We start from the raw sequence: 8,398 nt of genomic DNA, 5'->3' as shown, positions 1-8,398 counted from the left end.
GAGGGCACCAGCTGGTCTCCATTCCCTCTCAGATCCCAGGAGATCCGCAAGTTCACACTGAGCATTCTGGGAAGGATTATTTGTCCACCTTTCATTGACTTGACTAAACTAGAAAAATCTGCACGTAAAACTGCTTCTTCAAGGCATACTAGACACTTTTATCTATGGTATTTGTCTCTTTTCACTTTAGAAACCTTCCTCCTTCTGCCACAATTGTGGCAAGAGCCATTCAAACTGCTGAAGTTTTTTTCTCTCCACTCTATGTACCACACCACAGCCACACACACTAACCGAAATGAGAGTTCATATGTTTACAGGTGGGGTATAGCTCTGTTCTTTCTGCCAAAGTCATTTACATGGATTAAAACCTCAAGCCATCAGTCTACACTGCTTGGGCAACAGACTTTTACAAAGCACTAAAAGATGTAGTATAGGATAGAAACATGAGCAAATAAGACCCATGATCCTGATGGAGCCTAGAATCTCCTTAAGATAAAGAACAAATGAAGGGCTAGCCCCATGGCCTAGTGGTTAAGTTGGCATGCTCTGCTTCTGCGGCCTGGATTCAGTTTCCAGCACAGACCTACACAACTTGTTGGTGGCCATGGTTTGGTGACGACCCACATACAAAATAGAAGAAGACTGGCACAGATGTTAGCTCAGGGTGATTTGTCCTCAGCAGAAAAAAAGATAATATATGAAATATATAGTAAATCACAATGGTAGAGGGGATATGATAAATTGCTTGAAAGTTTATCGGCCAGGTCTTCAGCCATGACACTTTTAATTTAATCCTCATAACCAATTGATGAGGTAAAGTACTACTAGGCTGGAATTATAGGTGAGGAAATTGAAACTCGGAGGTGAGAGGTAACCTTCTTAACAGCACACAGCCAGAATGAATCACAGCTGGAACTTAGGCCTAGGCCATGATTTTATCACTATTCTATTTTTCCTCCTGGAGCCAGAGGAGTTTGGAAGAAGATGCAATTGCCACGAGTTGGAGTGCTTGGGCAAACCTTCACAGAGAAGGTGAAATCGAATCTAGTCCTTAAAGGATTGCCAAGATTTAGAGGAACAGAAAGGAAATAAAGAATATTTGGAACAGCAAATATCTTTAATAGCACCCTTTTGTAAAACAAAGGATGGAGATGAAGCTAAGAATTCCTTGGTAATTGGTGAGCCCTTAGAATTCCCTCTTCCAAAATAATGACGTTCATTCAACCTGCGGTCCAACTAATTTGCTGGTGCATTCTTCTCTACACAGTAACACCAGGGTCACTGGCAGCTCTGGAGGCCATAAATGGAAGGGATATTTGCAACTTCACTCTGCCATGATAACGCCCGTTTGCTCTCTGAACCTGTCAATTTAATATCCCTCGCTAACACTGAACAGGATTGAAAATAAATGTGTCAGATAGCCACTGCCTGCAGCTTATGCAACATAAAAATGAAATCCTCTTGCAATAACACCAGCTGAAGAGAGCAGCCATTAAATAAACACGGACACTTCTTTCCTGATCAACAAGCACATCATTGAACTGTGAGAGGGCTTCTCTAATGGGAGTCAAATGTTGACTGATTGGGAAAACCTCATATTTAGTTTATGAGGCTTTTGTCCATCACTGAGGAGGTCCGAGAGAGTCACAGTGGGATTTGAGCTACAGCTTTGTTTGCTTGGTGAAATGAGTTCAGTGGCAGTGTCTTCCTGGGTACGCCTGGCACTGAATCTGAATTTTTTCCCCAAACAGGTTGTAGCCAAACAAACTCCACCACAAATGTCTGATCTTATGGGTAGCAGGAGAGAAAGCTGACCAATGACTAGGGAATCAAACTATTGGAGACACACACTGGCCTAGGCCTCTGTCTCACAAGGAACTGAGGTTCCCTCTATAAGCAGGTTTTCTTAAATGTGTCTTTCATTAAAAACATTTGCTCTGATTTCCAATCTTCACTTCGGTGAGTAATTTCAGTTAGTTTTTAGACCAACATATATGGATATCCTTATTCCCTGCCAGGGAAATGAGAAATCAAAACCCTGAACCATAAGTCTCAACCCAGGCCACTCTTGAAGTCTGCCTCCATCAGTAACCTCTACTTCTGCAGCGCATGGCTTCTTGTATTTTTCCATGTGTGGAAAGAGTCACCAAGAGACAAGGCCACATAGTATCTGTTTTCTCAAGTGTCCTTCTTGACTCAAAGTATGATACTGGTGTCATAGAGCGATTCCCAACCACTACAAGTACAACCTTGCTTTGTTTTCAACTCTTTTTGAGGTCAAACATGCAAATACCAGTATACCTGCTTTTTCAAACCACCTTCATGAGCAGCTCTCTGTGAACATAGCATAAAACACAGACTTGACTTAAATGAGATAACCTATATTGAACATTTACCACCTTGCCTAGTGTGTAGATCCTACTCGTGAGGCATAGACACTTTCCAGAACTTCTTGAAGAAATAACACATCTGTCCCTAACAGTGGATGCAAGGTTGCATTTACATCCACCCTTACTTGCCCATCTCATAATCTATTAGTTACCTAAGGCCTGAAAGTCTTGGAAAATTCTCTGTCTCCCTACAGAGACTTCACTTCCAGAGGTGTGGACTTGGCAATCAGAATGAAACCATTTGAATTTGCTTTAAGGGCAGAAGTACATCAAATTTAATTTACAGGATATCTGTGTCTGAAAGGAAATTTAAAATCCATGGGTTAATCTCCATTTGAATATACCAGGTATTTAAATTTAATATGTTGGCAGTTCATTGTAACTGGTGTGCTGTCTATTCCTGAGACTGAAGGAGCAACAGGGCTCCTTTTGGTCTCTCGTGCTTCCCTTTCATAGGCATTACCCACTGCAGTAATTGAAAGCAGGTCTCTGATAAACAGGGTAATGAGCACAGAAAATGTAAACCCAGTTTCATGTATGTTCAAGTCTGTCATGCATGGACCTTCATTTTTACCTCCCTTGTCCCTCCAACTTCTGAATTTCATTCAGTGTATGTGTGTGTGTGTGTGTGTGTGTGTGTAGTGTTTTAGTAATTAATTTGAGAACTATACTGAATCTTTCTGTCGGAGGCATTTGTGCAGAGTGAATGAAGATGGATGCAGTAGAGATAAAATACAGCTGTTTTCAGGAAGTATCTCAAAGGGGGATAAAAGGTGGTGGAGACGGGAGAGGTGACCTATGTGCTTGCTGTTTTCCTTTCCCTATAAATTGTCAGGCACTCAACCTGGTTTGGCTCCAGGTGAATGCTTGCTCTGTGGCCTTGGCCAGGGTACATGACCTCTTGAGCTTCTCGTCTATAAAATGGGACTAATACCTTGTAGGATTGTGATGAGAATTAAGCGGCAAACTATATATGACATTTGGCAGTTTCTTGCTGCATATCAAGTGCTCGATAAATATTAGCTTCTTCCTCCCTGAAGCTCAAAAGCAAGCCTATGAGAATGGCCCATTCTACTGAAGGAGACCAAAGGCATATATCAATTCCACTAGAATGTCAGCATACGGTAAATGTGCTGTATCTCTGCAAAGAGAATGAATTGAAATGGTTCATGCAAATTCTATTGAGATTAAAAAAAAAATCAAAACTGCAGCCAGGATATACAAAGAAGATGATTTCCTTTAGATCTGAAGCCTGATTTTCTTTCAACACTCTCTGATTTCTTTTAAGCCTGGGGCACACAGGCATATGCTTATGTTTTTGGCTGCTTGGAAGCATAGTTGGTTTCTCTGGTGACTTGGCATTCTTCTTTTCCCAGATTTCTCCTTTATCCTCATCTCACAGAAGCATTGCCATCCTTCTTTCAAGTGATAGGTGCTTGATACATACTCCCTAGCTGTGATCTGCGGTTAGGAGGCTGGCTTTGCCTCCTTTTTCTACTCATGGGTAGAATATGTTCTTTTTATGATACATGAACTTGGGATTGCAGAACTTTGATCGGGTTCCTTTATGGCTTTACTGGGTAATGGGTGAAAGGATTGGAGTGAGGTTTGGGAGAAGAAGGAATGAGAACATTTCTCTCTAATTCCATGAAAGACCTGATTTAGAATATTTCCCTCTGGTCCTATCTGGAGAGTGCTGCTATAATTATAGATTGCTTTGATAAAGCCTTTCTTTAAAATGCACTAAAGTGAATTCAGAATCCTATTTTTTATAAAAGTGAAGTAAGTACAGAACATTTATATACTTTGCTGATTTACTTGTTAGAAGGGTTCAAAAAGATTTCAATGAAATAATTTAAAGATGGTTAAAATCTGGGCAACATGGTAGATATGTACTTGGCACTGTGTTTTACTTCAAATATTATTGATGCTTAGCCTGATCACTTGCGCGTCTAGCTAGAAGTCCACTAGACTTCCTCATTCTTATAATTTGTATCTTTGTTAATATTTTCCTATCAGTGCTAATAATAATAAAATATTGTAAATGTATTAAATGATTGTATTCAAGGCTCTCTATATTATTTAGTATTCCCACCAACACTTTGATGAAAGTGCTGTTATCATTCCCACTTTATAGATGAAACTATTTAGGCATTGTAAGGCAAGACATTTTTCCTGAGATTACACAGATATTAAATTTTAGAGCCAAGGGTCAAATCCAAGCAATCTAGGTCCAGAATATCTGCCCCTAATTAGCAGCTCCCCACTGGGCCTAGTTATGTTCAAGACAAGAGTCTGATTGTCTACTTTTTCTTTCTATAAAATATTAATACAACTAAGAATATATAGATTGAGTTTACCTGTCTTTATTGTGTTTTTTTGCAGATTGATTGCAAAAAGGTCTCCACTTTCCACCCCTCCCTATATCCACAGCTCTTGTTAAAGATTTTGCAGCTATTCCCATAGAGACTGTTTTCCACCACCTCTTGAATCTAGGCTACGATTTAAGCCCAAATTGAGTCTGGGCCTTGACTTGCTTTGATCTATAGAATGTGGAGGAAGTCATGGTGGGCCAGCTCCCCGTCCAGGCTTCAGGAGACATTGAGTCTTCCACTCTAGTTTTCTCTCGGAACTTGCCACCACCCTGAGATCTGACCTGAGATAGACTGCTGGAAGATGAAAAACCATCCTGGAGCTCCCAGCCTCCAGCTGACCTGCCACCTGACTATACATAAGAGCAAGCCCAGCGGAGATCCACTGAGCCTGGCCCAGATCAGCAGCAGGTCCTTGCTGACTTTTAGAGTCACCAGAAATAACAAAGGGCTTTTGTTTGAAGCCACTGAGTTTTGGAGTGTTTTGTTATGCAGAAATAGCTGACCAATGCAGTGCTGATGTGATTGGGAGTGTTTTTTGTTAGTGAGTTTATGCCCTCGATGTAGAGTCATGTTCAAACCTATCTTCATCAACTTCCTCATTAAAAAAACAAAAGTAAAAAGTAATACAAAAAACAGAATTCAAAAAACAGTATAAGAAAATCAAGGCCCAGAAAGATCAATAACTCTCCTTCTTCTCTCCATATTCCCTGTCCGAGGCCCTTGGTGTTTTTCAGTTTCTACTAGGTAGAATGTATTAAAGGCTATTTTAAGACTGTAGGTTAGAAACAGTCTACACTTCAAGGCATATAAAAACCATGCTAAATGGATTCACCAGAAGTAATAGTTTAACACATTTCTTAATGCTGAGCATGTATACACAACCTTTGTTCTATTTTTTGGTGAGTGTCCAGACACATGACACTTGCTTTTTATTCTTCTATGGGGACCTTATGAATGGACTTGAAATATGATTGCCAACTAGGCTTAGCAGACCTTACAAAGGAAAAGCATTGTGGGACTTATCCATCAACTTAACACTCCCATCCTCCTTAAATCATAGAAATTCTAGAACTAGTATTTATTAGCTTGGTCTTTCTGTACATCAATTACCTTAGGCCCCATGTGCTGCAGCTCCATCAAAAGCATTAAATAGTTCCCAGTGGCAAATTCCTGGTTATCTTTAGCTCATGCTGTTCAGTAAGTTTCCACAGTCTTTATAGCTCCAGCTTTTATTGTATTTTTAAAATGACTTGGTTTCGGCTGTTAAAGCCCAAGACGTTGACTTAAAGAGAAAATGCTTGCCAGCCTGTGAGCGCAGAATTTGACTTTTCAGCTCCTCCAAGGTTTGGGGCAGCCCTGCTATGTTGGAGAGTTTCCAAAATCTGTTAGCTTGAGTTTCTGACGTTAATATTTACATCTAGCTAGGTCCTTGACCAGTTAGCTGGCCTGCCTCAGCTTCCTCCATCTAAAGGACTTTATGCTTCACAAGCAAACTTTCTGCCTCTTTTGATTTTGCTGTTTTATGGATTGTGTGATTAGGGGTGAAAGCCCTTCCTTAGCTCCTCTGATCCCCAAGAGCTTCATCACAACGCCCCTCGTCGTCTTCCTTTTTCCTCTGAGTTCTTAATATGACCAGAGTGATGTTCCTGTTACTGTATCACCCCTAATGTGTGAAGCAGCTGGTTCATCTGGTTGTTCTTGCAGGATGCTGCTCTTCCCTCTCCGCTTCCTCCATTTTTCTCAACAATATGAAATTTGCCTTTCGGCGATGTAGTTACTCTTTTGCGGGGGAGGGACACAATTAAACTCCGTCACATTGTGAGGTGGTATTAATATCTACAAGATCCTTCCTGGAGTTTTAAACTTTGTTGTAGTGTCTAGACTGATTTTGCAGTCAATGCAGCAAGGTAAAACAATTGACCAAGAATATTATAACTTACTTTTGAAAAATGCTGTAACCTTTTCCTTACAATTCCATTTCCATTAGGTAAGGTATTTCGAACTACTCTAAATAGAAAAATAGGCCAATCAGTTAGCTTAATGATTCCCCTGCCCGAAATTTAAATTTTTTATTGGTATTGCAATTTGCCATTTCCTTCATTCAGTTATTTTGGGAAAATCCCTGTCCTGCACTGATACAGCTTTTATTGCAGGTGATTCGTTTGCTTTATATCCCAAATAATTTTTCTACCTGCTTAAAGTCTACTTGACCAGGGTGGCTAAAGTATTTCTTTTCCTCTATGCACACATCTTATTTTCTTAGAGCAATGGTTTACAAACTTAACACCCTTGAACACACTACCCAAATATATTGATATTTATTCTTAAAAATTATATAACGTATATCTAATATATAAACACGAATGAATATATCACGAATATTATAAAATATTATGAAAATGAGAATTGAATAATGAAGATGTAAAAAGTGCCTATGTTTTCTAATATATTCTTCCGGAATATCTCGTACGCCCCATTTTGGACGCCCTAGCTTGGAGACGGTACACTGACTGCATGTTATTTATTTGGTCAAACATTTTAACATCATGTGTCTCTGAAATGGTGATAGGTAAGAACTTGGAAAATAAAGTCATCTTTAGACTCCAGATTTACTATGCATAGTTTAAATTAAAAATAGCTTTCTGTGTTTTTATTCACCATATAGTTATTGATACTCAACAAGCTACTTGCTGCATAGAATTCTATTGTAATCTATAATTCCCTGTACTAGGAGAAAGCCACATTTTTTTGTTATAATAAAGTTAAGAGTTTCATGTCCTCACCAAAAGGTATTAGTTGGCTTCTCTTTAGTTGACAATATTTTGAAATTGTTGAAGCCAAGCACATTTTGCCAACAGGGAAACTGAACTCCACTGAACATTTTCATGGGCTCTAACTTGAAACAGCTTTATTGCGGCAAGTGCAACACAGGAACATCTGAGAATGAGTGGAAACACAACAGACTTAAAGACATTATAGAAGAAATATTTTTATTTTCATATAGACCTGTAGGAAGGAAAATGGGAGTGATTTGTTATTATTTGACATATATAAATAAATTTAACTCCATTTTTAAGAGCCACACTAGAAATATTTATTACATTTTAATAAATTTTCCAAGCTATGACTATCTTCAAAACCTGTACACATACATTGTTCTCTGTTGATCTCTGACTTTAGTCTGTGTAAGAATCACTTTACGGGAGAAATATACATACATACAAGAAGAAACCTATATATATATATATATATATATATATATGCGAAGTTTGGTTTAACACCCGGGATCCCAAGGTGAGTGTATTGGAGATGGATCAGGAATTCATCTTTGAAAAAGATGTACAACTTGTTCCCTCTGATTTCAAAGGAAAGAAAATGAGTGCATGAAATTTTATTTAAGTTTCCTTTTAGAGATGTGAGCAAAAAACCTTTATTTCAGGACCTAATCTATGATATTTCTTTTCTGATGTCTACTCTAGCTGTATGTGCTTTTCTGTACATTAAATACACACGCACACATATCCTTGCATGTACACACGTGCACCGCTCATATACCTCTGTTTGCATCATCCCATCATACCACACCACAGAGGTGTACTTTGGTAATAACTTAGACAGTGCATAAGTAACAGC

This window comes from Equus asinus, chromosome 23 (genome assembly GCF_041296235.1).
Source record: "Equus asinus isolate D_3611 breed Donkey chromosome 23, EquAss-T2T_v2, whole genome shotgun sequence".
Classification (NCBI taxonomy): Eukaryota; Metazoa; Chordata; class Mammalia; order Perissodactyla; family Equidae; genus Equus; species Equus asinus.
Note: the sequence above shows the minus strand (reverse complement) of the source record.